Below are 19,220 nucleotides of genomic sequence, written 5' to 3' on the forward strand. Positions count from 1 at the left end.
TCCTCAGGACCACAACATGCTAACAACACGCTAACCACCTAACAACACGCTAACAACACGCTAACCACCTAACAACACGCTAACAACACGCTAACCACCTAACAACACGCTAACCACACAACACAGTAAACAGTTTTCCAATTTTTTTTCCATTGTGGGATATCTCCTGGAGTGTTGTTTGTGGGAGGTTTATGTTTGTTTGGATGATGTTTATGTATTGTGCTGTTAGATGATAGTGGGCTAACATACCGGAATGTTTGGTTTGTTGTTAGTTAAAGTGTCTGAATAATTCCATGAGGGACGGGTCATGAACATGACCAGACATGAAAATAACACATTCATTCATTCATTCATTAATTCATTCATTCATTCATTCATTCATTCATTCACTCACTCACTGGTAAACAGAAACACGGCTGTGTGCCACAGCAGCTGATCAGCAGACAAACAGACTGAAGCTGCTGAGACAGAAAACCATCAGACAGATCCAGAACCAGAACCAGATCCAGAACCAGTTCAGCACCAGGAAAACCAGTTAACAAAACACACCAGCACCAACACCAGATCTCACTCCAACACCAGATCTCACTCCAACACCAGATCTCACTCCAACACCAGTTTACTCCCAGTATCAGTTCTGTCTGAACCAGCAGGAAACAGTGAAGCTGCTGCTTTCTTCATGTTGTGATCAGACAGACAGACAGAGGCTCAGGGGGTCAGGGGCTCAGGGGGTCAGGGGCTCAGGGGGTCAGGGGCTCAGGGGGTCAGAGGCTCAGGGGGTCAGGGGCTCAGGGGGTCAGAGGCTCAGGGGGTCAGGGGCTCAGGGGGTCAGGGGCTCAGGGGGTCATCCTCCTGACTGACCTTTGACCTCCAGCATCATAAAGCCACACACACACCCACAGAAAGCAAAACCAGTTTGATTTTCAGAGAAGCTGCTCTCAGTCTGTCTGCTCTGAACTGAAATGAGGAAGTGAAGCTCAGAGCTCCGGCCTGAAGACTCAGAGGAAGTGAAGCTGATCCACCGTCCTGCAGCCTGAGAGAGACCAGACACACAGAGAGAGACCAGACACACAGAGAGACCAGACACACAGAGAGACCAGACACACAGAGACCAGACACACAGAGAGACCAGACACACAGAGACCAGACACACAGAGAGAGACCAGACACACAGAGAGACCAGACACACAGAGAGAGACCAGACCCTGGAAACCCATCCTCCTCCTTTACTTCTCTTCTCCTTTATTTCTCTCCTCCTTTATTTCTCTTCTCCTCCTCCGCTGCTGACACGTCTCATCTCATCTCATTAAATATATTTCCACAGTTTCCTAAAGCGCGAGTCCATTGTGCGTCATGTTTTGAACATTATGCAACATTTCTAATCATAAACAGTCAGATGTTTTCCTGTCAGTCGGCTCTGAGCTGCAGATCAATCGGAGCGGCTCCGTCTGATCTGAACAGTTTTCACTTTCCTGTCTGTCTGAACTCCGCAGCGCGCGGCTCTTACCTGCAACAGATGATCAATATTTCCGATCGATGATCGATTCCGTCTGTGTGTCCGTGTTCCCAGCTGGCCAGGTGTCGCGCGCCTCTTTACATGCTGAGTGAACCCGGAAGCCAGCGCGCGGGCGGCAGGCAGTCCGCGACTATAAAAGGACTTGATTCCTCAGCAGGAAGTGACAAGCTGCTGCAGCGCGAGCGGCAACCTGCAGTCGGCCGACTGAGCAACATGTTGCATCTGCAGAGAAACAAACCTGCTGACTGACACTGACTGCATATTAATATTTGGTTATAAGTTATTATTCATTTATCACCAAACTATCAGTTCAGACTGAGCTGTTGCCCCGGTGCCTGATGGGAGTTTGTTTATTTATTTATTTATTTTAGATTCCAAATAAATAAAATAAATAAATCTCTTGGTTTCTTCTTGATCTTTTCTCTCCATTCTAAAGATAAACCTGCAGGATCAGACCTGCAGCCCGGAGCTCAGGATCCTGCAACACTTTGGGCAACTCTGAAGGTCAACAGTTGCCTCCACATCGTTGCTCTAATCCTTTATCTTGTTGCCAGGAAACACCGGATTAGATTTCAGCCAAATCATCTGTTGAGTTTTGTTGAGTTGTTTGGATTTATATTTAGTTTATTTTTCATATTTTCCATTAATCTTCTGTCAGTTTGATCCATTCCTGTCAGTTTGTTCACACTGAGCTGTCCATCCAGAGTTTTAAATATTTACTTCACATTTTCCATCTGCTGTTTTTATTTAGATCATATTTTTCTTTGTTGTATCCTGTCACTGTTTGCTGCTGCAACAAGTTTCCCACAGGGAGCAAAGAAATGTCATCTAGTCCAATCTGATCTAATATAATATCTAGTCTAATTTGATCTAATCTGATCTAGTCTAATCTAGTCTGATCTAATATAATATTATCTAGTCTAATTTGATCTAATCTGATCTAGTATAATATTATCTAGTCTAATTTGATCTAATCTGATCTAGTATAATATTATCTAGTCTAATTTGATCTAATCAGAGCTAGTCCAATCTGATAAAATAAAATAAGATAAAATATCACTTTATTAATCCCCATGGGGAAATTCGGGAGAAATATGATCTAATCAGATCTAGTCTCATTTGATCTAATATAATATGATCTAGTCTAATCTGATCTAGTTTATTCTGATCTAATATAATATGATCTAGTCTAATCTGATCTAGTTTATTCTGATCTAATATAATATGATCTAGTCTAATCGGATCTAGTTTATTGTGATCTAATCTAATTTGATCTAGTCTAATATGATATGATATAATCGGATCTAGTCTAATCTAATCTAGTCTAATCTAATTTTATCTAGTCTAATCTGATCTAATATAATATGACCAAGTCTAATCTGATCTAGTTTATTCTGATCTAATATGATCAAGTCTAATCTGATCTAGTTTATTGTGATCTAATCTAATCTGATCCAGTCTCATCTGATCTAGTCTAATCTGATCTAATCTAATATGATCTAGTCTAATCTAATCTGATCTAGTCTAATCTGATCTAGTCTAATCTGATCTAGTCTAATCTGATCTAATCTGATCTAGTCTAATCTATTCTGATCTAGTCTAATCTAATCTGATCTAATCTGATCTAGTCTAATCTGATCTAGTCTAATCTGATCTAATCTGATCTAGTCTAATCTGATCAGCAGCTTTGATGTGTCAGTACCAAGCAGTGAAACAGAAAGCTTCAGTAGAACCAACATGTTAATGAGTCTTAAAGAAAACAAGTGAAACACGGCGTCCATCTTTCCTCGTCAAATCTTTATTGTTGGAGGCTTGGTGACAAACGGAGGAGCGAAGCGACAGAGGAAACAGATTCTAATCCAGATCAGATTCTAATCCAGATCAGATTCTAATCCAGATCAGATTTCACAACGAAACGAAACGCTGGACAGCACAGAGCAGCAGAACACAGCGGCCGACAGAAACTCTACTTTCAATAAATATTCTATAAACTAGGATCCACATCCAGGATCCAGAGGAAACCACGAGCTCCGTCCGTCAGGTTCACACCGACAGGCAGAGGGTCTCCGGTCCTGGATCAGGCTCAGAACTCACTTCAGTTCAGTACAGAACACTTTCAACATACAAACTTAAACATCGATTAATTCAGCGAGAGCGTTCTCTGTCTTTATAGGCTGGATGCAGTAAGACTTCCAGTTTGTGCAGCTCACTTCAGTCCTGCTGCAACGCTGTTTAAAGTGAATACTGAATTTTCTAAACATCTGATTCTTTCACCAAATGTATTCTGCAAACTGAAATTCAACTTCAGCGTCACCTCTAGAGGGTGGAAAGGTGCAGACTGGAGAAGAAGAAGAAGAAGAAGAAAAAGAAGAAGAAGAAGAAGAAGAAGGAACAGACAGAGCGTCAGTCTGGATCTAAACTGCGGCAGTCGGACTCAAACGGTCCAGCTCGTCTTGAACTGGATCCCAGTCCACCTGAGTCTTCACCTGGTTCAAACTGGTTCAAACTGGTTCAGTCTGCCAAATATGCTCCAGTGCTAAACACACTGGCTGCTCCGATGTGACTGGAAGCTTTTTCTTGTTTGTTTTGCACTGTAGTCGTATCGAATTTTTATACTTTAGCTCTGCTGGAGGTCTGGGCTGTAAGACCAGCAGAGGGGGGGGGGGGGGGTCATGGTTTCCGGGCTGCAGACAGATCGGTGGATCTAATAAAACATTTCATCAGGTTCCAGATGAAGAAGTGACGTCTGGAGCAAAGCGATCTTCCTCAGACTTCGGATCGCTCTGCTGGAAAACGCCACTTCTTCAGTAAATTCTTCATTCAGGAGTTCTTGTGTGCAGACCTTCTTCTGATCCAGCACCGGTCTTCTGTCTTTTGATGTTGATTTGAGATCAGAAAGCTCCAGCAGTCTGGAGTCTGACAGCTTCACCCCGGCTGCATGCTGCACTTCACTTCCATAACACAGTGTGTCCATTTTGGAAAGAAATCATTGGCTGTAATTCATCATTCAGTATCTCTAAAGTCTGGAGGATCCGGTCTGGACACCATCTGGTTTAGTCTCAGGTTTCATGTTCTCAAGCGGTGGAAATCTCATTTTGGAAACAAACTCTTTTAAGATTCCACTGATAAAGTTTCTTTTTCCCCCCAAAATGGACACAAACAATTCTGAAGTGAAAGCCTTCATGTGGCTTTCATTGGTTCTTCATACTGGAGAAAACACTAAAGTCCTGAAATAGTTCCAGTCCACATCCTCCATTCACCCAGAATGCTTAGCAAAAGTTAAGAAGTGCAGCAGGTCAGTGTGAAGTCGTTCTGAGCTCAGTTCCTGGATGGATCCGAACCAGAGAACCAGAGAACCAGAGAACCAGAGAACAACAAGGATCCACAGAAACACCTGAAGCTCCATGGACCAGATGGAGAACATCGACCTGGAGACTATCAGACAGACTGCAGCTTTAACTCTACAGACAGAAACAATCTGATTGGTTGAGTTAACCCTCAGTGGGCGGAGCCAAAGAACCACAGTTTTTCAGTTATTTAGCCAACTGGCAAACTTGAATGACAAAGAAGGAAGTCTGATCAAAATATAAATAAAATATAAATGACAATGATTTATTTTTCCATTCATGATGTTGAAGGTCAGCAGCTAGCGAACTAGCTAACCTAGTTAGCTAGCTGCTAGTGTGGCTAGTTTGAACTTGGAAGGTCAGCTAGCTAACTAGCTAACTTAGCATGGTGGATTGGGCGCTAGGCTTCCTCCTCTCTTACCTCTTTTGTCTTCAGTCTGATGTTACTGTGGTTCTTTGTCTCTTAATGTGCTCTAAAAATGAAAAGTTGAGTGAAATATCCCTTTACTGTGACTCTGGACAGACTGTTTCGTTGTGATAAAATGTCCGAGCGGTTAACTGACAGAAGCTGCCGGCTGAGGACAGCGATCCCCTGATAAAACTGAACAACTCTGCTGGTTAACAGAGTCACTGTGTCACTGTGTCCCAGTCATGTGTGTTGGAGCTGGATGAGGTTTGTCCAGTGGGCTGCTGAGCCTCAGCTGGACCTGAAACACCATCAGACCGCATCAGGACACCAGAAGGTTTACAGGCAGAATCACAGCAGTAAAAAGTTTTTCCTCATTCTGTTCCAGTCCCAGACCTCCAGCTGCTTCACTGCATCACATGAACACTGAGCAAGCAAAATGAAACACAAACTTCTCATACGCCGTGAATAAATATTTCCCCTAAACTTTATGCTGAGACGCTCGGAGGCTGCAGGGGAGAGTTCCTGGAAACAGACAAATTAATCACTTTCAATTAATTAATTAATTGAATGGATTGATCTGACTCTCTCGGCTCTCAGAGACGCTGCAGGGCAACAATATACATCTTTACAAGTCATTTCATGTAGGACTGAGTCTAAAGATCTGATTTTTCTTAAAACAAGTGAAACCATCAGCCAGTGAGGTCAGATATTTCCACTTGTCTCTAATGCAACTCAAATTCTTTCAAGAACTGTTTCTAAGTGTCCCTTTCTTCATTTTTCTTCCTGTAACACTTTGACACTTCCTGTGTGGATCATCTCACCTCCCTGGCAGGTTTGTCTTGTTTTCATAAGCATCAGATGTTCAGAGGCAGGCTGGCTGGTCAGAGGTCAGAGGTCAGAGGTCAGAGTGCAGCTTCACACTGAAACACCGACCAGCAGCTACATGTTCACACATCAACACACGCGTGTCGCTGTGCACATGTATGTACAGAGATAGATACGCTTACAGGACATACAGAGATTTACATACAGTTACAGCATACACAGTTGGTTTTGGAGTGCGGCTACAGCCGGCCCAGTGCATGCTGGGTCGCCATGGTAACACCGGGCGGCAGGATAATACCGTAGTAATGTATTTACAGTGAGACTTCAGTAACTGAGGCTGGCTTCGTACGGCTCCTTCCTTCTGTAGCAGCTATTTACATGACTCCGCCCACAGTCCTGCGTGAGGCCCGGGGGGCGGGGCTTGTGCTAGTGGGAGGCGGCCTCACGCTCTCTCTCCGGCTGTCAATCAGACAGAATGTGAACGAAGGACATGGGGAAGACCCCCTTCCTGTCCGGCTGGCCCTCGATGTGCCCGATCTGAAACAAGACCCAGAACCAGGGGTTTGACAACCAACACTAAAGAATGAGCAACACAGACTAGACTAGACTAGACTAGATTAGACTAGACTATATTAGACTACACTAGATTAGATTAGACTAAATTAGATTAGATTAGATTATATTAGACTAGACTAGACTAGACTAGATTCGACTAGATTAGATTAGATTAGATTAGATTCGACTAGATTAGATTAGATTCGACTGGGTTAGACTATATTAGACTGGGTTACACTAGATTAGACTTGATTAGACTGGACTAGACTAGATTAGACTATATTAGATTAGACTAGATTACATTAGATCAGACTAGATTAGATTAGAGTAGATTAGATTAGGGAAAATCTGGTCAAATCTGGTCAAATTAGATAACATTAGATAACATTAGATGAGATCAAAGTAGATTAGACTAGACTAGACTATATTAGACTAGACTAGATGAAATTAGATTAGATCAAATCAAATTAGATTAGAGACTAGTTTACACTCTTTTTGATACTTTTAGTATTTTATTAACATTTTTGTCTCATAGAGATGAATGGCAGAGTGAAGACGTCTGCATTTAAAAAACAAACTTTAAAATGAATTCAACTTTTTAACGTTTCAAATTGAAGCAAACTCACTTCAACAGGAGATGGACTTTAATAGTCCTGTATGATGTTATTATTATTATTATTATTATTATTATTATTATTATTATTAATATATATAACATTAATATTCTCATATTGAAGCGCGGCTCTACCTACCCACCACTCCTGGTCTTCCTCTCCGGTGACGATGATGACCTCTCCCTCGCTGAAGGTCAGCTCGTCCTCGTTGTCGGCCTGACAGTCGTAGATCGTTTTCACCCGCCGGGTTTTACTCTTCACCTGAGGAAACACAAAAAACCAGACTGACACTGAACGCCTCTTCACCTGAGGAAACACAAAAAACCAGACTGACACTGAACGCCTCTTCACCTGAGGAAACACAAAAAACCAGACTGACACTGAACGCCTCTTTCACTGGAGAAACACAAAAAACCAGACCGACACTGAACGCCTCTTTCACTGGAGAAACACAAAAAACCAGACTGACACTGAACGCCTCTTCACCTGAGGAAACACAAAAAACCAGACTGACACTGAACGCCTCTTCACCTGAGGAAACACAAAAAACCAGACTGACACTGAACGCCTCTTCACCTGAGGAAACACAAAAAACCAGACTGACACTGAACGCCTCTTTCACTGGAGAAACACAAAAAACCAGACTGACACTGAACGCCTCTTCACCTGGAGTAACACTGAGTTTGAAGAATCAGCAGGCTACAGAAATGGCCATCTGCTATTGACTGATCTTTGGTACCAGGTGATGATGTCACCACCTGTTGTCCTCTATAGAAGGTGACATCATCACCCGGCACCAAAGAGCAGCCAATAGCAGATGGCCATTTCAGCAGCTTTGTATCATCAGATGTCAGGCTTCACACAGATTTGGGTTTGGAGTTATTAGTAACTAGAGTTTCTCTTAGTGAAAATGGCCCAAGAAGTGTCTGTTCTGTATTGTGGTGTTCAGTTTGGCCCCTCCCCCCTCCCACCTCCCCCCTCCCAGCAGCCTGAACTCACAGAGTTGATTTTTCGGGGCAGAGGGACGGGCGTCTCCACGGCGCCGGGCGGCGTCCCGTCGGCGTCTTCGCTCGCCCGGCGGGGCGACGGCTCCCCCTGCTGGACCGGCCACTGGTCCCCCGCCGTCTTGGAGCCCTGAGGCTCCGCGGCGGGGGCGGGGCCGGGGGCGGGGCTGCGGGCGGGGGCGGGGCTGCGGGCGGGCCGGTCGGCGAGCGGCGGCTTGGGGGGGAGGTCTTTGAGGAGCGGCTTGGGGGGGCGGTCACACAGCTGGGGCTTCGGGGGAAGATCGGACAGACTGGGTTTAGGGGGAAGGTCAGACAGCTGGGGCTTCTCAGCCAATGGGGCTCTGTGGGCGGGGTCTCCGGGGGTGAGGGGGGTGAGGGGGGGCTTAGGGGAGGCGTCGATGAAGGGAGGAGATTTCTGGGAGGAGTCGGGCTGGGAGGAGGAGGACGAGGAGGAAGAGGAGGAGGAGGAAGGTTTCTGCAGGAGATCCAGAGGCTGACTGGGTTTGTCCACAGAGGGGAGGTGGATGGTGTCGATCTTCCTTAGTGCCACTGAGAGAGAGAGAGAGAGAGAGAGAGAGGGAAAGAGAGAGAGAGAGAGGGAGAGAGAGAGAGAGAGAGGAGAGAGAGAGAGAGAGAGAGAGAGAGAGAGAGAGAGAGAGAGAGAGAGGGAGAGAGAGAGACAAAGAGAGAGAGAGAGACAGAGAGAGAGAGAGAGAGAGAGAGAGAGAGAGAGAAAGAGAGACAGAGAGAGAGAGAGGGAGAGAGAGAGAGAGACAGAGAGAGAGAGAGAGAGAGAGAGAGAGAGAAAACAAGAGAGAGAGACAGAGAGAGGGAGAGAGAGAGAAAGAGAGAGACAGAGAGAGAGAGAGAGAGAGAGAGAGAGAGAGAGAGAGAAAACAAGAGAGAGAGACAGAGAGAGGGAGAGAGAGAGAGAGAGAGAGAGAGAGAGAGAGAGAGAGAGAGAAAACAAGAGAGAGAGACAGAGAGAGAGAGAGACAGAGAGAGAGAGAGAGAGAGAGAGAGAGAGAGAGAGAAAGAGAGACAGAGAGAGAGAGAGGGAGAGAGAGAGAGAGACAGAGAGAGAGAGAGAGAGAGAGAGAGAGAGAGAAAACAAGAGAGAGAGACAGAGAGAGAGAGGGAGAGAGAGAGAAAGAGAGACAGAGAGAGAGAGGGAGAGAGAGAGAGAGACAGAGAGAGAGAGAGAGAGAGAGAGAGAGAGAGAGAGAAACAAGAGAGAGAGACAGAGAGAGGGAGAGAGAGAGAAAGAGAGAGACAGAGAGAGAGAGAGGGAGAGAGAGAGAGAGAGAGAAAAAAACAAGAGAGAGAGATATAATACTAAAACACTGCTCTAATGTCTGTCCTTATTTCCATTGGATTGAATTCAAGTTAATTATCTTCCATCCATTTTCTCTGTCTGATACTCAGCACTGCAGGAAACATCATAACACTCTGTGTGCTCCTGGTCTCAGCTGGTCTCAGACCAGCAGGACCTGGAGAGCAGTGTTACCTTTCTGAGGCAGTTTGGGCAGAACCCGGGGTCCCAGAGTGGACTTGGTGTTAGTGCTGGAGCTGGAACAGACAGAGGTCACAGGTCACAGGTCACAGGTCACAGGTCAGAGGTCACAGGTCAGAGGTCACAGGTCAGAGGTCACAGGTCAGAGGTCAGCTTCATTACAGATCATTACAGATACAGTACATCATTTTCATTTAATTCATTCCTTTTTTCAATGATGTTTTTCATTTCTTTCTGTGTCTGTATGTTCTACTGTTGTCACTGTGCACACTCATAATGCTGTAATTCATATTTTTCCAGATTTTTCATTCATATATTTCTACTAAATACGTTCTAGTGGTCAGTTGTGTTTCTCTTTTCTTATTCGTGTTATTTTTCTTTGCTCTGTCCTGTTACTACAGAGTGTAATCTAATCCTCAAAGAAAGATAGAGAGATTGTTTGGGTGTGTGTGTGTGTGTGTGTGTGTGTGTGTGTATGTGTGTGTGTGTGTGTGTGTGTGTGTGTGTGTGTGTGTGTGTGTGTGTGTGTGTATGTGTGTGTGTGTGTGTGTGTGTGTGTGTGTGTGTGTGTGTGTGTGTGTGTGTGTGTGTGTGTGTGTGTGTGTGTGTGTGTGTGTGTGTGTGTGTGTGTGTGTGTGTGTGTGTGTGTGTGTGTGTGTGTGTGTGTGTGTGTGTGTGTGTGTACCTTTGCTGCTGCTGGATTCCTTCAAACTTGTTGGCAGGTGAGGTTCTGTTTCCTGACTCACTTCCTGTGTGAAAACAAGGAGACAAAGAAGGGGTCAAAGGTCAACGGACAAAAGTTAGACTGCTTTGACTGACACATTCATATCCCCCCCCACCCCACCCCCACCCCCCCGCCCACCATACCTTTCCCCGGCGCTCCCTGCAGGACGGGGCTGGGCGGGTCGGACAGGGTGCGCTTGTGTCCGGGCGGGGGGGAGGGGGTCTCTTCTTCAGGGTGGAGCTTCCTCCTCCTCTCCTCCTCCTCCTCCTCCTCCGCTGGTCTGGGAGGTGAGGGGGAGGGAGGTGGGCGTGCCGGCGGGACGGGCCTGGGGGGGGGGGGGGGAGACGTTACAGTTCCAGTCATGTCAGTGACTCGTCAACAGACTCAACTCCCAGATCAACTTGCCAACAGACTTGATTTTGTGCCAAAATTCATTCGTTCCTTTTCTCTGTGGCAAACACCTTCCAGAACCTGTGGAACCCTCTGAAGGACCTTTGAACCTCTCAAGGGCCCCTGGGTCCTCCTCAGGAAACCCTGTAAAAGATCCCTAGAACCTCCTCAAGTAGCCCTGAAAGGAGCCCTTAAGGACCCCTGGCACCTCCTCAAGCTCCGCGGAACGCCCTCGAGAACCCCTGAACTGCCTACACGATAGGGCTGGGCGGTAATACGGTAATACGGTATCCCGGGTATTTGAAAATAGCAACGGTGTCCGTTTCATTACCGTAAAAAATTCTGCTGCCCAATGTGCTGCATAGATATAATAAACACCTTCAGAGAGTTTGTCCAGCACCTCTGTCTGTGTGCTGAACATGCTATGAAAGTGATGACAGAACGTTTTGTAAACAATGTAATTTGTCAAATAAATAACCTGTCAAAAAGACTATTTAGAAGCGATCATAATCGCGCGTCATGTGACAGCTTCTCCTCAGAAGGGAGAATTAGAAAAAAAAGATGGCGAGCGCAGGCGAGTCGGTTTCTAAACTGCTGCAATTTGGCAGCATCTCAGGTTCCGACTCGGGACGGATCTCAAGCAAAAACACTGTTCGATATTCACTGAGAACTATTCAACCATTCTTCGAAGATCCACCCCCCCCTCGTAAAACGAGAGAAGGAGCTAATCAAGCCGTGTTAGGGTTACCCCCGACAGCCATGCCAGGCAGGCAGCGTGCTGGTCCTCCTCTCGTCTCACTGCCCATCTCAGAATCAGCCCCCTGCTAACCTGCTGCAGGATGAACATCTGGTCCAGTTCAAAGCTGCTGCTGCTGCCCGAGCAGGACCATCCACTGTAAATATGTTGTAAATATGTTGTAAATATGTTGTAAATATGTTGTAAATATGTTGTAAATATGTAACGTTTGCTATTCCGTTTCTGATGTTCAGAGAATAAAACTGGAACATGCAGTGCACTGCAGCCTTGTGGCGGGAAACGGTAAAGCAGCAACTGCATAAATTCATCATTGGACTTGTCGGCTCCCTGCAGGCTCTACAATGTGATTTTGAATCAGACGGTAACACCGTAAACCGCGGGAACATTTGGGGAAGGTTTAACGGTGTCAAAAATTGGATACCGCCCAAACCTACTACACAACCCTTGAAACCCTCACAAATCTCCTCACAGACCCCCTGAAACCCCTTACAGGAATCCATAGACCTCTGGAACCCCTCAAGAAGTCCTGTAGCACCTTCAAAACCCCCGGAACCTCTGAAAACCCCGGCACCTCTTCAAGCCCCATAGAACCCTCTGGAACTCCTCCCGGTTTAGGGAGCACCGGTCTGAACCCCGGAGCCTCGTACCTTTCCCCTGGCCCCTGGCGGCCGGCGGGGCTCCGGAGGAGTCGGGCCCCGGGGAGGGAGGCGTGTCGGAGGAGGTGCTGTAGACGGGGTTGGCGAACGCCCCGTAGGACAGACGCTGCTTGTCCCGGTGAGGAGGAACAAAGGAACCCGGCAGGGAGAGCTTCTCCTGAGGAGGAACGCTGGAGGAGTGACAGAAACTCTGAGGACGAGGAGAACGCTCCTTCTTCACCGGACTGGGCTGCAGGAGGAAGAGAGAGGAGGAGGAGGAAGAGAGAAGACGAAAGAGGAGAGGAGGAGGAGAGAGAGGAGGAAGAGGGAGAGAAGACAAAAAGAGGAGAGGAGGACAACGAGAGAGAGGAGGAGGAAGAGAAGACAGAAAGAGGAGAGGAGGAGGAGAGAGAGGAGGAGGAAGAAAAGACAGAAAGAGGAGAGGAGGAGGAGAGAGAGGAGGAAGAGAAAACAGAAAGAGGAGAGGAGGAGAGAGAGGAGGAGGAAGAGAAGACAGAAAGAGGAGAGGAGGACAACGAGAGAGAGGAGGAAGAGAAGACAGAAAGAGGAGAGGAGGAGGAGGAGAGAGAGGAGGTGAAAGAGAAGACAGAAAGAGGAGAGGAGGAGGAGAGAGAGGAGGAGGAGAGAGAGGAGGTGGAAGAGAAGACAGAAAGAGGAGAGGAGGAGGAGGAGGAGGAAGAGAAGACAGGAAGAGGAGGGGAGGAGGAGAGAGAGGAGGAGGAGGAAAGAGAGACAGAAAGAGGAGAGGAGGCGGAGAGAGAGGAGGAGGAAGAGAAGACAGAAAGAGGAGAGGAGGAGGAAGAGAAGACAGAAAGAGGAGAGGAGGAGAGGAGGAAGAGAAGACAGAAAGAGGAGAGGAGGTGGAGAGAGAGAGAGGGAGAGAGAGGAGGAGGTGGAAGAGAAGACAGAAAGAGGAGAGGAGGAGGAGGAGGAGGAAGAGAAGACAGGAAGAGGAGAGGAGGAGGAGGAGGAAGAGAAGACAGAAAGAGGAGAGGAGGCGGAGAGAGAGGAGGAGGAAGAGAAGACAGAAAGAGGAGAGGAGGAGGAAGAGAAGACAGAAGAGGGAGAGGAGGAGAGGAGGAAGAGAAGACAGAAAGAGGAGAGGAGGTGGAGAGAGAGAGGAGGAGGAAGAGAGGAGGAGGTGGAAGAGAAGACAGAAAGAGGAGAGGAGGAGGAGGAGAGGAAGAGAAGACAGGAAGAGGAGAGGAGGAGGAGGAGGAGGAAGAGAAGACAGGAAGAGGAGAGGAGGAGGAGGAGAGAGAGAGGAGAAATGAAGGAGGGAGGTAGAGGTTTATGTATTTGAACAAACCTTTGTCTCAAACATGGCTGATGTATCAGCAGGTTACAGATCAGTTCTCTCCAGTGTTTGGTTTCAGCACAGTGTGTCAGACTGCAGAGATCTGATCCAGGGTCACAACAGGCTAACAGGCTAACATGCTAACAGGCTAACATGCTAACATGCTAACAGGCTAACATGCTAACAGGCCAACTGCTACAGGCTAACATGCTACAGGCTAACATGCTAACAGTCCCTTCTGTGCAGTTAGCATGTTGTGACTCTAACTCAAATCTCTTTTTGTGTTTCAGTCGTCTGACAGAAACGAGACGACAGTGAACATGTCGTCCGCTTGTCTGGACCAATCAGTAACTGACATGTCACCTTGTTCTGAGCTGTAACTCTTCCTCCTGACCAATCAGTGTCATTTTAATGCTGAAGTGCTGCAGTGAGACTACAGCTGTAAAGATGGAGTAGTGAGTCTTCACCAGGCTTCTGAAGGCCGTTTTGAAGCCGCCATGTTGACATTTTTGGAGCCGGAGCAGCCGGAGTGAAGCCGGGGGTTTCCCACAGCGCCGCCTGCTATTGGTCCGTGATCGACGACCTGACGATCACCGGACAGGCGACCTGTCGATCAATCGGAAAACTACTCCGTTTTATAACCGTTATATCTGTTAATGACGCAGTTAATTTGAAAATCGCCATACGGACACATATTAGAAGAAGTGAAATTAGCTGCTGAGACAATAATCTCTTGTCGAAAAAATGTATTGACTTTATATTTTGAGTGAGAAGCTGAGCTGTGGTCCCATAGACTTTAATGCAGTTGGGCGGTTTGGAGTCTTTTTGGAGCCGGACCCTAGTGGACGTTAGAGGAACTGCAGCTTCCAGCCACTTCCTCACTGGCTTCAGAATTCACCCGGGGTTTTGGCCGGCTGGGCGAGACGCATCATTCACCCAAAACCAGATCAGTGGAGTCTGAGAGTTCGAGCGTGACACATTGAGTGAATAAATGATGTAGTGTGTGTGTGTGTGTGTGTGTGTGTGTGTGTGTGTGTGTGTGTGTGTGTGTGTGTGTGTGAGAGACCTTGTCGTCCAATTCGTCGTCGCTCTCGTCCAGTTCGTCCAGTCGGAGGTTCCAGTCGTATTCAACATGAACATGAGGATAAACCTGCCAGCCACCGCCTCCATCAGCTGGGAGAGAGAGAGAGGGGGGGGGGGGAGAGGGGGGGGGGATCATATGAACTACCAGTAGAAAATACTGACAGATGGCACTTTGTATTAACCACATTAACACATTGTACTCTACATGCTGATAGTGCTGCAGTTACTGTTACATAGAAATGAAATGAACAAATGAACAAAAGGAGCAGGAAAAGGACACATAAGGTTCTGGTTGGTTCTGGTTCTGGTTCTGGTTCTGGTTCCTACCGGTTCTTCACACTGGGAGTTCCTCAGTCTCCGGGCGATGTCCAGCGCCGTCTCTCCGCTCTGATTGGCTGAGAGGACACAGGACAGAGACAGCTTGTAATAAAATATTGGATTTGATCATTTGAAATCTACTTCCTTAAGTGACTGAATTGAACATTCAATGGAGCACTGTGCCTAGCCTAGCTTACTTTAGCCTAGCGTATATTAGCCTAGCTTACTTTAGCCTAGCGTATATTAGCCTAGCTTACTTTAGCCTAGCGTATATTAGCCTAGCTTACTTTAGCCTAGCGTATATTAGCCTAGCTTAGCCTAGCTTAGCCCAGCCCAGTGTGTTCAGTGTGTTCAATGTGTTCAGTGTGTTCAGTGTGTTCAATGTGTTCAGTGTGTTCAGGGTGTTCGGTGTGTTCAGGGTAGTCAGTGTGTTCAGGGTGTTCAGTGTGTTCAGGGTAGTCAGTGTGTTCAGGGTGGTCAGTGTGTTCAGGGTGTTCAGTGTGTTCAGGGTAGTCAGTGTGTTCAGGGTGGTCAGTGTGTTCAGGGTAGTCAGTGTGTTCAGGGTGGTCAGTGTGTTCAGGGTGGTCAGTGTGTTCAGGGTGTTCAGTGTGTTCAGGGTAGTCAGTGTGTTCAGGGTGGTCAGTGTGTTCAGGGTAGTCAGTGTGTTCAGGGTGGTCAGTGTGTTCAGGGTGTTCAGTGTGTTCAGGGTAGTCAGTGTGTTCAGGGTGGTCAGTGTGTTCAGGGTAGTCAGTGTGTTCAGGGTGTTCAGTGTGTTCAGGGTAGTCAGTGTGTTCAGGGTAGTCAGTGTGTTCAGGGTAGTCAGTGTGTTCAGGGTGTTCAGTGTGTTCAGGGTAGTCAGTGTGTTCAGGGTAGTCAGTGTGTTCAGGGTAGTCAGTGTGTTCAGGGTGGTCAGTGTGTTCAGGGTAGTCAGTGTGTTCAGTGTGTTCAGTGTGTTCAGGGTGTTCAGTGTGTTCAGGGTGTTCAGGGTGGTCAGGGTGTTCAGGGTGGTCAGTGTGTTCAGGCTGTTCAGTGTGTTCAGGATGTTCAGTGTGTTCAGTGTGTTCAGTGTGTTCAGGGTGTTCAGGGTGGTCAGTGTGTTCAGGGTGTTCAGTGTAGCCCACTGTAGCCCAGTGTGTTCAGTGTGTCCAGTGTGTTCAGGGTGTTCAGGGTGTGTTCAGTGTGTTCAGGGTGTTCAGGGTGTGTTCAGTGTGTTCAGGGTGTTCAGTGTGGTCAGTGTGTTCAGTGTGTTCAGGGTGTTCAGGGTGTTCAGTGTGTTGAGTGTGTTCAGGGTGTTCAGGGTGTTGAGTCTTACTGATGTGGATGTCAGGTTTTCCTCTCAGCAGCAGTCTCAGACTCTGCTGTTTGTCGTACAGACAGCAGTAATGCAGAGCCGTGTTCCCCCTGTCCGTCTGTCCATCCAGGTTCCCACTGCACACACACACACACACACACACACACACACACACACACACACACACACACACACACACACACACACTGCTGATCAACACACAACACACTGCTCAACACACACACACGCTGTTCAACACACACACAGACACACACACACACACACACACACACACACACACACACACAGTGTTTTCTACCTGTTCTGGACCAGGAAGTCGACCAGGTGCAGGGAGGAGAGATCAGCTGTCCGGACGGAGAGATGCAACGCCGTCTCTCCTGCTTCCTGGACAGCAGAGACACAACATGCTTACTGAACACAACTCAACACGCTTACTGAACACACCAACTCAACATGCTAACTGAACACAACTCAACACGCTAACTGAACACACCAACTCAACATGCTTACTGAACACACCAACTCAACACGCTAACTGAACACACCAACTCAACATGCTTACTGAACACACCAACTCAACATGCTTACTGAACACTACTCAACAAGCTAACTGAACACAACACAACATGCTAACTGAACATAACTCAACACGCTAACTGAACACACCAACACAACACACTAACTGAACATAACTCAACACGCTAACTGAACACACCAACTCAACAAGCTAACTGAACACACCAACTCAACATGCTTACTGAACACTACTCAACACGCTAACTGAACACAACACAACACACTAACTGAACATAACTCAACACGCTAACTGAACACACCCACTCACCAACACAGAGCAACACGTCATGTTTACTGAACACAGCAACACCACACAGGTCATGAGGGTCCGTACAACCACAACACGACATAAACATGTTATAAACAACATGCATGATACTGTGATCTACACGCTACAAACAGCTCCGACCGACCTTGCCCGGCTCAGGGAGGGGCTCCAGAAGCTCCGCCCCCTCGGCGTACAGCTGGATGATTGACAGCAGGTCTCGGGATCGCACCGCCTCGTACAGCTCGGCCAGCCTGCCGGTCGCCGTGGCGACGGAGCGCCTGGCGAACCTGCGGTCGATGTATTTGGCGTTGATGTACTCCTTCCTCACCGTCCTGCACAGCGTGGAGAGCAGCATGATGATTTATATTAACTAATTAACATGATCTAATATTAAAATGACTTAATGGCCTAATTAACATGACCTAATATTAAAAACACTTAATGACCTTATTAATATGACCTAATATTAAAAACACTTAATGACCTTATTAATATGACCTAATATTTAAATGACCTAATGACCTATTTGTCCCCCATGGTGAACTCGGGGGCGGGACTAAGGGTCGGACCTGTCTGTCACAGGACTGGATGTTAACGAAACTTAATGTAACGCTGCGTCTCATTGGTCCGTGGGCTGCGGGGCGCTGGGCGTGTGTCAGGACTGACCTGAGGGGGGCGCTGCTGTTACAGGTCAAAACAGAGACACATACTGGCTCCTGATTGGCCCAGACTGAGACTGCATCATTGGTGGGGGACGGATATTATATTGCACTATATTAATGTGTAATAAACTCTTTTAAAAAGAACCAAACAGTCAGTGAGCCGTCAGTTTATTAAACCTTCAGCTACAGCAAAGATCCATCTGATGTCTCTTTACACCAAAACTGATGGACTCATGATCTGTTTTGAAAGATTTGACTTGTGGGAATCATTCCAGCTGAAGATGAAGTGCAGACTCCTCTGGACTCACATGTCGCTGCAGGGCGACGGCTTCGGAGACGGAGACGGCAGGTTGGCCTCCAGGATCTCATTAAAACTACAGTTCCCAACATTCCTAGCAAGCTGACGGGGAGGAAGGAGCAGAGAAGAAAAAACATAAACAAAGAGAGAGGTCAGACAGACAGACAGACAGACAGACAGGTAGGTAGTCAGACAGACAGACAGACAGGTAGTCAGACAGACAGACAGACAGGTAGTCAGACAGACAGGCAGTACAGTACCAGCAGCTCGGAGGTTCCCAGCTTGTCCAGCTCCAGACTCTGGATCCTGGAGACGTGAACTCCCATCTCCCTGTGGATCCCAGAGCACTCGATACAGAACAGCACCCCCAGGTTAGTGGACAGCCAGCGGGGGTCTGAGCAGATAACACAACATAATATGATATAATATAATATAATATAATATAATATAATATAATATAATATACAGAACAGCACCCCAAGGTTAGTGGGCAGCCAGCGGGGGTCTGAGCAGATAACACAACATAATATGATATAATATGATATAATATAATGTGATATTATATAATATAATGTAATATCATATCATATCATATCATATCATATCATATCATATCATATAATGTGATATAATATAATATAATGTAATATGATATAATATAATATAATGTTATGTGATATAATATAACATAACATAACATAACATCGTATAATATACAGAACAGCACCCCAGGTTCGTGGACAGCCAGCGCGGGTCTGACTATACACAAATATTACAAAATATATAATATAATACACAACATTATGACTGGCCCTGGTTGTATGAACTGATGGCTGAACCAATCAGACTGTGTGTTTCATTTCCACTGCAGTGAAGCTGTGAGACATCATGTGAGCAGCTTCACCATGAACTGAACTGAGCATGTGCAGAAACCGCCCACACTGTCAGTACAGACACACTGAACTGAACTGGGCATGTGCAGAAACCGCCCACACTGTCAGTACAGACACACTGAACTGAACTGGGCATGTGCAGAAACCGCCCACACTGTCAGTACAGACACACTGAACTGAACTGGGCATGTGCAGAAACCGCC

The 19,220-nt window shown here is 46.8% G+C and overlaps 1 pseudogene; it reads right to left on the bottom strand.

Moving 5' to 3' along the window:
* Positions 1-6,442: 6,442 nt before the first annotated feature.
* Positions 6,443-18,518, bottom strand: LOC139640211 (arf-GAP with SH3 domain, ANK repeat and PH domain-containing protein 1-like; annotated as a pseudogene).
* Positions 18,519-19,220: the final 702 nt, after the last annotated feature.

The sequence above is a fragment of the Centroberyx affinis genome, unplaced genomic scaffold (assembly GCF_046629955.1).
Source record: "Centroberyx affinis isolate AG114_WGS23_722 - 3 ecotype Tasmania unplaced genomic scaffold, CSIRO-AGI_Caff_v1 ptg008633l_1, whole genome shotgun sequence".
NCBI lineage: Eukaryota > Metazoa > Chordata > Actinopteri > Beryciformes > Berycidae > Centroberyx > Centroberyx affinis.